Genomic DNA, 16,400 nt, shown 5'->3' with positions numbered 1-16,400 from the left:
CTTTGATACTCTCGAGATCCGGCGAACCTTGGACGAGCGGGATACGCGAAGGGCATCGCATCAAGGGTAAACTCTTCTCCTTGTAGATCTAGTGTAGATCTAGGTTAGAAAACTCATATTCGAAGTTTTATGAAATTTTATTCTTCGCACGGATCCGGTAGCGGGGGTTTTGGGGTTTCCGCAACGCAAAAAGCGGTTTTTGCGGCCCGAAAAACCCAACAGTGGTATCAGAGCCACGTGCGAAGCGAGTATGAGTTTTAATTTGTATTTTTATGAAAATTACAGATCTGTAACTTTCTGTGAATTTATGATTTTTATAGTTTTTATAGGTATTTTTCTCATAGAAGCGAAGCACAAGTGTTTAGACACTTGTAGGCTTCGACTACCGAGAAGATTTTTCCAAAACGGCAAGGTTTCGCCCCAAATCATTTTGGGACAGCGGACTAAGGTGCTGTAGGATCGCTTAAGAACACTTGCGATGATTATATCGCGGGTAGGGGCACTGCCCCTGACCCCGCAAGGGGATTCGTTCCGCGATTGTGCCCGAAAATCGCTAAACGGGACCGCCGGGAATTTTTACTCATAAAAATTGTAAGAAAAATTACAAAAATTTATAGAAATTATATAATTTAGAATTATGTATTATTTTGTGATGGTCATGGCCTAAAAGACCCAATTAGATTGAAAAAATTGTGTTGTAATTCATAATATGGCCTGCATGCCATTTTGTGTTTGTGCGTGTTGTACTTGATTCGCGACCTACGTATCGTGCCTTCCTCTATTTTATATTTCCTGTTGTAAATTAGTTTAGACTCGAATGTAACTTGAGTTTCACTTTTGTAATGTACAAAATGGAGCGGTGGAAGGTCCACTCGAGACGGAGTTACGAGGAGGGCGCGAGCAACACAAGGTGATCAAAGGGAGGAGCTTGAGAAGTTGTTGACCTTAGGTTGACCATCCGATCTTCTCATTGGCTTGAGAAAATCGTAGTAGGGCCATGACTAATCACAAAATATTTAATTAATTGCTTGTGTGTGTATATGTGATGCATGCTAGAATAAGTAATTAATTAGCGCCTTAACGATTAGATTAGATCTAAATCGAGTATATGATACACCTCGTCAATTAGATTAGATCTTAATCGTGACAACTCGTAATGCCTACCATGCCGTGATACCTATCACTACCTCGATCACATGTAGTTGTTGAATCTGCCAAAGCAGAGCAACACATATTATCTTGGTAGGGTACGGAGGGACAATCTTAGTCCTACCTATCAACACATGGGTGAGTAAAACTCAATTAGATTGAGTATAACTAGTTAAATCAAGTTTAACTGTAGGCATTTATCCAATTGTTGGTAGATAGCACAAAATCACGTTTATATTAACTCTTGGCCGTATTAGCCAAAGCTAACTCGAGTTTTAATATAAATGCGGATCTTGATCCTATAAACAAGAGTTGCATAGAGATGTAATTGGTAATTAGTTACCTACCAATCATACTAAGTCTTGGGTGTTTTAGCCAAAGCTAACTCAGGGCATAGTATGATGTGGATCTTGTCCCACATGAATTATAGAATTCAGTGGGAGCATCATTTAATTAAAGACCTAATTAGATGATTAATTGGAATATGATATTTATTTTTTTGCATTTTTTCCTGTTGTAGATTACCATGATGTCAAACACGAACACCTTCTCTCTGCGTTCTATCCTTGACAAGGACAAGCTCAACGGAGAAAATTTCCTGAACTGGTACAGGAATCTGAGAATAGTTCTCACCCAAGAACGTAAACTGTACGTTCTAGAGCAGCCCATTCCGGGGCTCCTCCTGCCAATGCCACGCGAGCAGATAAAGATGCTTATAAGAAGCACCAAGATGATGCATTAGATGTGTCATGTCTTATGCTCGCAACCATGAACTCTGAGCTTTAGAAGCAACATGAGTTAATGGGTGCTTATGATATGGTTGAACATCTTCGTCAACTATATCAAGGACAAGCGCGGTACGAGAGATTTGAGATCTCTAAGGCATTATTTCAGTGCAAGATGTCAGATCGGGCTCCCGTAGGTCCATATGTACTCAAGATGATTGGGTACATAGAGAATCTACAGAGGTTGGGATTCCCACTTGGCCAAGAGCTGGCCACTGACCTGATCATGCAGTCTTTGTCAGAGAGCTACAGTCAGTTTGTCATGAACTACAACATGAACGAAATTGACAATTCACTGCCCGAACTGCTTAGTATGTTACGAACTGCTGAGCTCAACCTTAAGAAGGTTAAGCCCAACTCTATTCTGATGGTTCAGAAACACAAGGGCAAGGGCAAGCCTAAAGGCAAGGGAAAGTCCCAGGCCAAGGGCAAAGGCAAAGCACTGAAGCCTAAAGGAGGGGTCGCCAAGGATGCTACCTGCTTCCACTGCGGTCAGACCGGGCACTGGAAGAGGAACTGCAAGGTGTACCTGGAAGATCTTAAGAAGAAGAAAAGTGAGACTTCCACTTCATGTATATATGTTATAGAAGTCAATCTATCTATTTCTTCATCAGGGGTATTAGATACCGGATATACTTCTCACATTTGTACTAATGTGCAGGCGCTGAGAAATAACAGGGCATTGACGAAGGGCAAAGTGGACCTACGCGTAGGTAATGGAGCACGGGTTGCTGCTGTTGTTGTAGGGACTTATTTTCTATCTCTTCCCTCTGGGCTTGTATTAGAGTTGGATGGTTGTTGTTATGTATCTGCTTTGACTAAGAACATTATATCAGTTTCATGTTTGGACAAGAAAAGGTTTCATTTATAATAAAGAACAAATGTTGTTCAGTTTATTTAAATGATATGTTCTATTGTAGTGCACCTCTGATGAACGGACTCTATATTCTAGATCTTGAGAGCCCTATCTATAACATAAGTACCAACAGGTTCAAGTCAAATGACATGAACCAAACCTATCTCTGGCACTGTCGCTTAGGTCATATAAATGACAAGCGCTTATCCCAACTCCATAAAGATGGTTTGCTGGACTCATTTGATTTTGAATCATATGAGACATGCGAGTCATGCCTACTAGGCAAGATGACCAAGACTCCCTTTAGTGGACATAGTGAGAGAGTGACTGACTTGTTAGGTCTTATACATAGTGATCTATGTGGCCCTTTCAATGTCGCTGCTATAGGTGGTTATAGGTACTTCATTACATTTACTGATGACTTCAGTAGATATGGTTATGTGTACTTGATGACACATAAGTCTGAATCCTTTGAAAAGTTCAAAGAATTCAAGAATGAAGTACAAAACCAGCTTGGCAAGAGTATTAAGATACTTCGATCAGATCGAGGTGGGGAATACCTTAGCCATGAGTTTTGTGACTATCTAGCTAAGTGTGGGATTCTATCCTAACTCACTCCTCCTGGAACACCACAGTGGAATGGTGTATCTGAAAGGAGGAATCGTACCCTATTAGATATGGTACAGTCTATGATGAGTCACACAGATCTTCCTACATTCCTTTGGGGCTATGCTTTAGACACGGCAGCCTTTATACTCAACCGAGTTCCATCCAAGGCTGTAATAAAGACAGCATATAGGATATGGACTGGGAGAGATGCTCAGGTGTCTTTTATGAGGATTTAGGGTTGTGAGGCTTACGTTCGACGTCAAGTCTCAGACAAATTGGGACTCAAATCCGACAAGTGCTATTTTATTGGATATCCCAAGGAAACGAAGGGATATTACTTCTACATTTCCAGTCAACACAAGATAGTTGTGGCTAAGACTAGGGTTTTTCTAGAAAGGGATTTTGTTTCTAGAAAGACTAGTGGGAGTACGCTCGATCTTGAAGAAGTTCAAGATGCGAACAATAGCACTGAAGCCTCGATGGAAGTTGAACTGGAACCACAAAGTGTTGTGGATGATATTGTTCCACAAGGAGTTGAGGAACAACAACCAGTTCAAGTAGACATACCTCTTCGTAGGTCTGATAGCGTACGTCGTCAGCCTGAGAGATACTCATTTCTCTTGTCTAATCATGATGACGTTGTGCTCATAGAGGATGAGCCCACCTCCTATCAGGAAGTTGTGATGAGACCAGATTCTGAGAAAAGGCTAGAGGCCATGAGATCCGAGATGGAATCCATGTACACTAACTAAGTATGGACTTTGGTTAATCCACCTGAGGGCGTAAAACTCATAGGGTGTAAGTGGGTCTTTAAGAGAAAGACTGACATGGATGGACTTATCTATAAGGGTCGCTTGGTAGCTAAAGGTTTCAAGAAAATTCATGGTATTGACTATGATGAAACCTTTTCTCCAGTAGCGATGTTTAAGTCTATTCGGATCATGCTTGCTATTGCAGCATACCATGACTATGAGATATGGCAGATGGATGTCAAAACCGCGTTTCTGAATGGAAACCTGCTCGAGGATGTGTACATGACACAACCTGAGGGTTTTGTAGATCCACAGCATACTAGCAGAGTATACAAACTACATAGGTCCATTTATGGACTAAAGCAAGCTTCTCGGAGCTGGAATCTTTGATTCGATGATGCAATCAAACAGTTTGATTTCATCAAGAATGAAGATGAACCTTGTGTCTACAAGAAGGTTGTTGCGAGCACAGTTGTCTTCCTTATATTGTATGTAGATGACATACTACTCATTGGGAAAGACATCCCTTTGCTACAATCTGTTAAGACTTGGCTAGGGACTTGTTTCTCAATGAAAGACTTAGGTGAAGCATCACGCATTCTAGGCATACAGATCTATAGAGATAGATCTAAGAGGTTACTTGGCCTAAGTCAGAGTACATACATTGACAAGGTATTACTTCGGTTTGCCATGCAGAACTCCAAGAAGGGATTTTTACTGATGTCACATGGTGTGAGTCTTTCGAAGACTCAAGGTCCCTCTTCTACAGAGGAGAGAGACCGCATGGATCAGATCCCTTATGCTTCAGCCATAGGATCTATCATGTACGTCATGCTATGTACTCGCCCTGATGTCTCGTATGCTTTGAGCATGACGAGCAGGTACTAGTCAGATCCAGGTGAAAGTCACTGGATAGTGGTCAAGAATATTCTTAAGTACTTGAGAAGGATTAAAGAATATTTCTTAATATATGGAGGCGATGATGAGCTAGTTGTAAAGGGTTATAGTGATGCCAGCTTCCAGACCGACCAGGATGATTATCGATCGCAATCAGGGTTCATGTTTTGCATAAATGGTGGTACTGTGAGCTGGAAGAGTTTGAAGCAGGACACAGTAGCTGATTCTACGACAGAGTCCGAGTATATTGCTGCATCAGAAGCAGCAAAGGAGGCGGTTTGGATTCACAAGTTCATCACTGAACTTGGGGTGGTTCCTAGCATCGCTGACCCTATTAAGCTCTATTGTGACAACAATGGAGCAATTGCGCAGGCTAAGGAACCTCACTCACACCAGCGGACCAAGCACATACTACGGCGCTTCCATCTCATTCGAGAGATCATCGATAGAGGAGATGTGAAGATTTGCAGAGTACCCACAGAGGTTAACATCACAGATCCCTTGACCAAGGCTTTGGCACAGAGAAAGCATGATGGTCACACTAGGTCATTAGGCCTTCAAGCCTATACTGATTGGCACTAGTGCTAGTGGGAGATTGTTAGTTAGAGCCCTAGAGCCAATCATTTGATGATTGTTGTATGGACTCATTGTATCATATTCTTCTATATATAAATAAAGGCATTTGTTTTGGTTATTATACTTACTTGTATTGGTACCAAATAACTAAGTATAATAGCGTCCTTGAGTAGAAGGTTCTTACCTAAATCAATCGATTGGTTGAATCGATAGTGAGATGATATAGGGAACACTACTCTTAATCATTCCTAGTCGAACATTAACATTCAGGGATAATGTTAATGCGACGAGACTAGCATGTAGGTCAACTCGATGACTTGATCTCACAAGTCATGGATATGGAGATATCAAGTTGACACATGGGTATGCATTGGAGAATGTATACTGAATGATCCGCCATGAGAAAGTATCATGGATCGTTATGTGAGTGTCATATACTTTCTCATGTGGCTATTAGTATGACTACTAGTCCTTGGACCTGAAGTCACCATGGTTCCCTACATAAGGAGTTACGTACTTTGACTTCGTCAAACGTCACTCGTAACTGGGTGGACTATAAAGGCGATTACTGGGTATGTAACGAATTATGCAGAGGGATGTGAGTGATGTAGATGGGATCTATCCCTCCTATATGACGGGAGTGACATCGATATTCTTGATAGAGTGAGACCACTAAGTGCATGGTCATGCCCAAATGAGTCAATATGAGATATTGAACTCATTTGATTGAGTGAGTCTACTTGGAATTCAAGATTTAGATTGATTAGAGGATGACACGGTCTATGCCTCATATTAATTAATCTAGATGTCTAGTATAGAAGGACACTTGTCATATATTATGAAGAGTTACAATTAGTAGTCACAAGGTGATGTTGGATCTCAACATTCTTGTAACTTGGGTAGTAATGATGTGTTGCTAGATACCGCTCATTACTTATGCTCCTAAATGAGTTTGGGAGCATTGCCAACGTTACAAGAACCTATAGGGTCACACACAAAGAACATTTAGATGGAGATTAGGTTCATTTGATGAACCTAAAGGATTAGGTTCATGTGATGAACCAAATTGGATTAAGAGTGAACCAAATTGGATTAAGATTAATCCAAATTAGGCTAATTGAGTTTGACTCAATTCGGTTCATGTATTAAATGAGTCTAATTTAGACTTAGACTCATTGAATCAATTTAATTCAATGAATAGAGATTCATTAAATTAAAATTGACTTGAACCAATGGTTAGATTTGATCAACCATGGGAGAGAAGTGGTCATGTTTGACTTGACTTGAGAGAAAGATGAAGGGTCAAGTTTGACTTGACCATTTGCCACCTCATTGGTGAGTTGGCATTAAGTGGACTAATGATAATGCTCCACATCATTATGGTTGCTTAAGTGGGATGCCACCTCATGGGAGTTACCAAGAGTTGTGACTCTTGATATTCCATGGGGGTTACAAGCCTTGAAGTGGTCGGTCACTTAAAGATGATATTGAGTGCATTTTGTGTACTAATTGATTTCATCTTCTTCCTCCTCTCAAGCTCTCATCCTCTTCTCCCTCTCCTCCACCCCCTTGGCCGAAACTTATAAGTGTGCTAGCACACCTTTTAGTTGTTTTCTCCATCATTTGTTCGTGTGGATACACATAGAGGAGTATCTACTTTGATACTCTCGAGATCCGGCGAACCTTGCACGAGCGGGATATGCGAAAGACATCGCATCAAGGGTAAACTCTTCTCCTTGTAGATCTAGTGTAGATCTAGGTTAGAAAACTGATATTCGAAGTTTTACGAAATTTTATTCTTCGCATGGATCCGGTGGCGGGGATTTCGGGGTTTCTACATCACAAAAAGTGGTTTTTGTGGCCCGAAAAAACCAACAGGTGCGCCCGAGGGACGATGTGTTGTGGAAGAGTACGCTGGCAGGCGAGAAGGAAATGCGTGACGTTTCCGAGGGACGAGAAGCTGGAGCAAAAGCTTGCTCGAGGAGAAGGCCGGAAGATGGGTCCGAGTGAGCCCAATTCCGGATGGACGAAATCACCCAAGCAATCGGAGCAGTGGAAAAGCAAACGGAGTGTTGTGGAGCTGCTGGAGACACCCTCAACAGCGTTGAAGGTGCCCTGCGCTTTTTTGGTGGAAGGCCCTTCATCTATTGAAGGCGCCTTCACACCTTTATAAAAGGTGCCTTCAACTCTTTGAAGGCTCTTTCGACTAGGTAAACAGTAACCGTTAGAGAAAATAGAGTTTATCTTCGCACGGATAAAACTTACCACACTGGAGGCACCTTCAAGCCTATTGAAGGCGTCTTCCAGCCTCAAATAGAATTTTCCAGGGCTATAAAAAGATTCCTACAATTAGAAAATATTCAACAACTCAAGTCTTCATTTCCTAGTAACTTTTTGAGCATTCAACGAGTGTAAGAGGCTTCTCCGCCTTCACCAAAGGAGATCTTTAGTGCTTTCTTTTATCTTGGATTAACAACCACCTAGATTATAACCAAGTAACTTTTTTTGCCTCTTTATGTTATTAGTTGTTAAATTACTTTAAGTTAATTGTTCTAATAATCTTGTTTGAAAGATCGAAAAAGGTCTATTTTTAATTTACAAGCAATTCAACCCCCTCTTGCTGGTCACACAAGTCCTAACAAGTGGTATCAGAGCCAGATTCGCTTCAGAATGACTAACCACCATCCGAAGCAAAAGAAATGGCCAGATCCAGCATCTACCCGCCAAAATTTGAGGGAGACTTCGCTACGTGGAAAAAAGTGCATGGAGGTATTCTTCAAGACTGATTTTGAAATTTTACTAATTGTAAAATATGATTTTGAAATACCTAAGGATCAACATGGAGTCGAGAAAGAAAAGTACATATGGATGATGAAGGAACAAGCCGACTTCGTGGCTAATGGAAAAGGAGAGTTATATCTGCTTAGTGTTCTTCTGCCTCAGGAGGTCAGGCGGATTGGAAGCTACAACTTCGCCAAAGATCTTTGGAGAAAATTCCTGAAGCTTCACGAAGATACTTCGAAAGCCAAACTAGCAAAGCGGGACATCCTCTGAAGTTAGTTGACGAAGCTCCGAATGAATAAGGGAGAAAAGGTAGCCCAACTCCATGCAAGGATCAAAGACCTAATAACTCAACTCAACAATCTTGGAGAAAATGTAACAAATTGTGACTCTTTAATGTACACACTTAACGTCTTTCCGAGAACTCAATAGTAGTTAGCCTTAGTAGATACTTACTACATCTCTAAGAACCTCGAAAAAAGTACTCAAACCTTATTTTCAACTTTCGAACCACGAATCTCTTTGTGTAGATAATTAGGAATTAGAAAAATCTAACAACATTGCTCTAAAAGCTAAGAAGGACGAATCAAACGCCAACACTTCCTTGGACGATGATGAAATAGCTTATATGGTAAGAAAATTTAAGAAATTTTTTAGAACTAATAAGTTTATTCAAATGCAGGCAAAGAAAAGAAAAGCAAGGAAGATAAGATGTTATAACTGTAATGAAGAGGGACACATTAAGGAGGACTGTCCAAAGATGAAGAAGGACAACAAGAAAAGACCAAGTAAAACAAAGCACAAAACTCTAAAGGTGGCTTGGGATGAGTCATCATCAAAATCTGATTTGAAGGAGTATGCTGGACTTGTATTGATGGCAAGTCACCAGGAGAAGGAGATCATAGGCGAAGGGGGAGGCTCCTCAGAAGAAAGCTGTAGTGAGAAGGAAGAAACAGACTTCAAGACCGATCTGGTAAGTAAGGTATGTTTACTACCCCTGACCAGTTACATTCAGGCATTAAATCTATGACTAAATCATTATGTAAGGTAAAATAAAAAATTAATAGTTTTAAAAAAAATTGAATTAAAAACCTATCCTTTAGAAATGTATGATAAGTTAAAGGAAGAAAATGAAAAATTGAATGATCAAATTGAAAAATCTAAAAATTTTGCATGTCTTAATCAAACTACCTAAAAAATTACAGAAGTCTGAATTGGTATCTTAAATATCATAAGGGGCAAGTTAGAAAAATATTATAAAAACATATTCCAAAGAAATTGCTTATTAACCCGGTTGGTAAAAATTTATTTTGGGCCCCAAAATCTCTCTTAGTCTAAATGAATGTTTAAGCATGTTTTATGTTCGGAATATTAATTTCATTTACAAAATTAAGTTTGTATGCTCACTATTAATATTTATTTTTGAAATTTTTTCCTCTGAGCTTGCTAAAATAAAAAATCTCTTAGTATTAATTTTTTCAGAATTTTTCTTCAATTAAAAATTTTTTAAATTTTTGATTAAAAATCATAATTAAAATTCAAAATTCTTCGAATAAGTACTTTGAAAAACTTGATTTTTTTGAAAACTTATCGTTATATTTTGAATATATAGAAAAATCAACCTAATTTTTAGACCAATAAAACTATTTTTAAATATTTATTTTTGAAAAAAATCATAACTGGTCAAAATATTTTTTTCGTATAATCTTTCTGTTGGAAATTCTTATCAAAATTTTTTCTACTAATAAAATCATTGAATTTTTATTTGAAAATATATTTTTATAAATTTTTGATAAATAATGAATTTTTTATGGATTATTTAATAAAAATTTTATTTTTAAATCTAAAAAATCTCGAACTTTTATTTTTTTTTATTTTAATTTTTCTTTAACGGTACATTCTTTTATCAATACTTGCAAAATATTCGAGGATTTATTTTAATAATTTTTTAAAATTTAACTTGCAAAACTTATGTTTTTGTGTAAAATGATTTGTTTGTACTAAAATAATTATAAATTTTTTGTAAAATTTTTTTTTGTTGAACCTTAAGATAAATTTTCAAAATTTAAACTCATTTTTTTGCAAATATGATTATTAAATCGTGGAAATTCAGATTTTTTTAACAATTGAAATACGTTTCCTTATCCTTAGAAAAGTTTCAAATTCTTTATCTAACTTTGTTTTTCCCAACTTTACTTTTTTTATATGATCAAAGGGGGAGAATGAGAGTTGAGAGCTTAAGTCTAGGGAGAGATTATATTTGTACTTTTATAGCTTGCAAAAGTTACAGTTTTAACTATGATTTTTCCCTAACTCTAACTTGGATTAATGCACATCAAAAAGAGAGAGATTATTAGTGCCCCGCGGTAGTTTGATATGGTCAACCGAGTTAAATTAAGTTCTGTGTATATTTGATGCCTTGCGTCTAAGTGTGCAGGAACTTAGGAGCATAGGAAGTCGAGCGAAAGACGCAGCTAGCGAGAAGGACAACACGAGAGAGAGTCGACAGACTCGATGTGTTCGAGGGACGACGTGCTGTGGAAGAGTACACTGGCAGATGAGAAAGAAGTGTGCGGCATTTCTGAGGGACGAGAAGCTGAAGCAAAAGCTTGCTCGAGGAGAAGGCCGAAAGATGGGTCCGAGTGAGCCCAATTCCGGATGGACGAAATCACCCAAGCAATCGGAGCAGTGGAAAAGCAAACGGAGTGTTATGGAGCTACTGGAGGCACCCTCAACAACGTTGAAAGTGCCCTCGCGCTTTTTTTGTGGAAGGCCCTTCAATCACTTGAAGGAGCCTTCACGCCTTTATAGAATGTGCCTTCAATCCTTTGAAGGCGCCTTCAACTAAGCAAACAATAACCGTTAGAGAAGATAGAGTTTATCTTCGCACAGATAAAACTTGCCACACTGGAGGCACCTTCAAGCCTATTAAAGGTGACACCTTCAAGCCTATTGAAGACATCTTCCAACCTTTGATAGAATTTTTTAAGAGTTATAAAAAGACCCCGGGAACTAGGAAATATTCAATAACTCAAGTATTCATTTCCTAGTAACTTTCTGATCATTCAATGAGTGTAAGAGGCTTCTCCGCCTTCACCGAAGGAAATCTTTAGTGCTTTCTTTTGTCTTGGATTAACAACCACCTAGGTTGTAACCAAGTAACTTTCTCTGGATTTTTACTTTATTAGTTGTTAAATTACTTTAAGTTAATTATGCTACTAATCTTATTTCAAAGATCGAGAAAGATTCATTTTTAATTTACAGGCAATTCACCCCCCCCCCTTACCAACCGCACGGGTCATAACAGAAAGTACTATATTTCAGGGGGGTTTAAACTTTTATAGAATCCTTAGTTCTATTTCAGAACTTGGAAACTTAGTTTTTAGAAAAAATTTCCTTATGAAAATATTTACTTGTTCTTACTTGTTATCTATTTACTTAACTATAAACTTTGTTGTTATAATCTAAAAGGGAGAGATTATTGGTGCAGGGAGTACCAGATGATCGAACCTGAGTTTTGATAATAGCAAAAGATTTAAGTTAAGTGTTATTGTTGTTCTAACAAGTTAAACTAAATGTGCAGGAAAATCCTAAATGATCTTAGGTAAAGGAAAGTCCTAGTTGAGGCTAAGCAAGCGGAAAGTCCTAGCTGCTGTTAGGCGACGAAATCCTGGTCCGAGGGGATTAGGCAAAGTCATGGAAATTTGAGAATGTTGGGAGAAATCCTAAGGTCAAGGATGCTAGGTGAAAGTCCTAGGGATCGCAGACACCTAGCGGAAGACTGGACGGATCGGAGATCGGATATTTGGCATGAAGTCCTAATGTCTCGAACGCTAAGAAAAAATCTAGACGATCTAGAGGACCGGTCTGGCAAAAGATAATCTCTCTTAAGAGGAGTAGGTAAGGATGCATTCTCCGAAGAGGAAACAGTAAGCGTCGGTCCGACCTAGAGTTTCAGCAAAATTCAAAATTAGGATCAGACAGTCTGGAGGCTGTCAAGATATTATGTTTACTTCATATATTATTATTTGGACTAACTCTATGTTGCAGAAAGAAGATTCTAAAGAAGTTGGTCTGGATGTCAGGAGTCCGAGCACCCGAAGTTGCTCTAGGCACCTGGGAAGACTTCAAAGAGGGAGCGCCCGAGGGTGTAAGTTTATTGCTGGAAAATTCTAATTTATCATGAATAGGGGTATTTTTGTAAACAAGATCATCATGTAAAATTTTAGACCTATTTTCGAATGTACTGTGATTGTAAAATGTTGGGCTTGGCACTTAAAGCATTGGATGTGATACTTGCTCCTTTGAACTCTAGGCATCGGTTCCTCCTTTGTCGACGGTGGTGTCATTCGATTATTACGAGTATGATGCTTATTTTTATAGTGTCCTCTCTCCCTTCACTTAAAATAAATTATATGAAATTTAAAAACTATAGTTAAATTTTATACCTTGCTCTCCCTCAGTCCTTGGCCTGCTTGCTCCTTTAGCGATTAGTCCAATCAGAGCCTCCTTCTCTAATACCAATTATAGGATCAAAAATGCTAGAGGGGAGTGAATAGCCCTCATGGCTTTTACGTTCATTTAAAACACGATCGAATAAAATGCAGCAAAATATAAGGAGCTGAAAAATAAAGAAATGCTAACAAGCTAAGATTTACTTGGTTCAGAGCCTGCAACGACTCGTACTCCAAGGCTCGCACGTAAGAGTGCTTTCGTTGGGTAATCACTAATCAATCGAAGAATACAAGTATAATCTCAAATGATTACAAGTAATTTGAATAATAAAAAATACCAACAACTTTGGAGAAAGAAATCTTCAGCAAAGTTGTTGTCGAAGTAGCTTTCAAATGTCATAGAGACTTTTTCGGAGCAGCGCGGAGAAGCAGAAAATGTTTAAAATGATATGCTAAAGTTGCTGGTCAAAACCTCCGTTTATAGCTTCATTCAGGCGCCTGGATCCTTTCCTGGATGGCTAGACTATGTTGACATGGCAAGCTCTAGTCGAAACTCCATCCTTGAAGTTTATCCACGTCCAGGCGCCTAGACCGCTGACATGGCCACCAGCCGTCGCGCTCCAGCTCTGCATGTCAATAAGATTTTGGTCATCTGGGCACCTGAAACAACTCCAGGCATCCAAACCACCTGGGTGCCTGGCCAAGCACTCACCCTGGGGCGCTCCCTTATCGAAGTCTTCCCGGGCACCTAAAGCAACTCCAGGCGCCCAGACTCCAGGCACCCAGATCAACTTCTTCAGAATCTTTTTCTGTAATATAGAGTTAGTCCAGGCAATATTATATGTACCAAAAATAATATCTTGACAGCTTCCGAACTATCTAGTCCTGACTTTGAGTTTTGCTGAAACTTTAGGTTGGACCGACGTCTACTATTCCCTCTTCGGGGAACACGTCCTCACCTACGCCTCTCAAGAGAGATTATCTTTTGTCAGACCGGTTCTCCAGACCGTCTGGACTTTTGCTCAGTGTCTGAGACATCAGGACTTCATGCTGAATGTTCGATCTCCGACCCGTCCAGTCTTTTGCTAGGTGTCCGCGACCCCCAAGACTTTCACCTAACATCCTTGAACCTAGGATTTCTCCCAACATTCTCAAATCACCAAGACTTTGCCCAGTCCCCCAGACCAGAATTTTGTCGTCTAACCATAGCTAGGACTTTCCACCTACCTAGGCTCAACTAGGACTTTACTTCGCCTAAGATCACTTAACACTGTCCTGCACACTTAGTTCAAGATGTTAGAACAACAATAATACTTTACTTAGAACTCTTTGTCATTATCAAAACTCAAGTTTGATCGTCTGACACTCCCTCCACCAACAGATTATATAAATCTCCTCAAACACTAGTTTTAACCAACTGGTGATTTTTTTGATGCGAAAGTGTCCGAAAAATGTTAATTGCCTTAAAAAAAATCACCCATCTCAAAATATTATGTAAAATAAATATTTGAGGATATTTATATAATCAAGAGATTTATAGAAACTTATAGGAATTGGTTTCATGTCATTCTAAGATCTCTAAGTTTATCAATCATCTTCAGATAGTTTAAAATAAGTGTAACCTGATAAATTCATAACTCTTTATAGAAATTTTACTAACTCTTAAGTGTATGTAATTGATTTAGCAATGGAAGAAAAAATATATTTGGTCAAATTATTATTTAAGGGCATTCATTTAATCAAGGTATTTATAAAAACTCATAGGAACTGGTTTTATATCATTTCGAGCTCTCTAAGTACCTCAATTGGCTTTGAAAAGTTTACTTTTAAAAAAAACATTAGCATTACGTGACGAATTAAGAAATTTGTCACAGATTTACCAATATTTATAAATATAAATTTAAACTTTCTGAAATCGATTAAGGTACCTAGAGAGTTCAAAATGATATGAAACCAATTCATATGGGTTACGTTCCTATAAATCTCCTAATTATATAAATATTCTCAAATACTAATTTTAAATAACCGGTGATTATTTTGACACAAAGATGTCTGAAAAATATTAATTGCCTTCAAAAAATAACCATCTCAATACATTAGATAAAATTAATATTTGAGAGCATTTATATGATCAAGAGATTTATAAGAACTAATAGGAACTTCTTTAATGTCATTCCGATCTCTAGATACCTTAACCAGCTTCGAAAATTTTATTTTTTTAATAAAATAATTAACACTCTACGATGAATTTAGAATTCATCGATTCTGCGACGAATTTCTAAATCCATCGCACGTCTATGACAAATTTAGAAATTCATCACAGATTTGTCAAACATTTATATATAAATTTAAACTTTTCGAAACCGTTTAAGGTACCTAAAAGGTTCAGAATGATATGAAATCGGTTTCTATAGGTTCCTATAAATCCTCTGATTATATAAATCTCTTCAAACAATTATTTTACCCAACCGGTGATTTTTTTGACGCAAAGGTGTCTGAAAAATATTAATCGTCTTTAAAAATTCACCTGGTATCATCTCATTTCGAGCTCTTTAGGTACATCAATCGACTTCAAATAACCTAAATTTATTTTTTAAAAAAATCTACGACAAATATTGAAGTTTATCGCTAATTTCCAATGAGTTTTGCGATAAATCATATTTTATTACTAATTTGCAATGAAAAAAATTGTATTATAAAATTAGTTGCTAAATAGCGATAATTTATATTTTTTTATAAATTTTGTTTCAAATTAGCAACAAAAAATTTTCGTAATAAATATTCATCACTAAATTATAATTTTCTTATTTTTTTTAGTGTTACTGGTAAATTAATTTAACAAGTTGGTAAATAATAAAAATAAATATATTCAATAAAAATTTAAATTTAAGTGAAATATTAAAAAAAAACAAATGATAAAAATGATGTGAACTCGAACCTCTTAACTTGGCCAACTCGGGATCAATCCAACACACCTTTAATTTCCAGAGGATGAATTTTTCACGACAAATTGTTAAGAGCATCCACATCAGATACCTTATTTAAAAATTTTACCTTTAATTTTAGATAGGGTAGCTAAAAAATCTTTACATCAGCTACCATTCCCTAAATTATGCATTTATGAATAGTACTTCTCTAAATTTAGGGAATGGATTCCATTCCCTAAACATTATAAAGGAGAGAGAAGAAATAGGGAAGCTGATATATGATGTATTAAAAAATGGATATCCAAATTTAATAAAGTAATTTTTTTACCCTAAATTATACATTTTGGATAGGAAGCTGGTGTGGATGGTCTTACTTTTTTGTTTTTTAAAGGGAAAAATGAAAAAGGTTAATTATTATAATCATTAAAAAAACACCTATAATTATTATTAAAATCAATAAAAGATATTTTAGAAAACAAAATGATGACTTGCCATATTTTTTATATTAAAAATATTCTTATTTCAACCTTGAAAAAATTAATTAACTAGGTTAAATAAGAACTTGGGACAACCGATCTGGTCACATAAAAATTTTCTACCGATTGCCAAGATAA

The 16,400-nt window shown here is 37.5% G+C and overlaps 1 protein-coding gene across 1 annotated transcript in view; it reads right to left on the bottom strand.

The window, feature by feature from the left end:
- Positions 1–16,400, bottom strand: part of LOC122001891 (protein SAMBA-like) — a 68,882-nt gene that overhangs the window by 25,314 nt on the left and 27,168 nt on the right. The window lies entirely within an intron of this gene.

The sequence above is a fragment of the Zingiber officinale genome, chromosome 7A, assembly GCF_018446385.1.
Source record: "Zingiber officinale cultivar Zhangliang chromosome 7A, Zo_v1.1, whole genome shotgun sequence".
NCBI lineage: Eukaryota > Viridiplantae > Streptophyta > Magnoliopsida > Zingiberales > Zingiberaceae > Zingiber > Zingiber officinale.
Note: the sequence above shows the minus strand (reverse complement) of the source record. Positions and strands in the feature narration are given on the sequence as shown.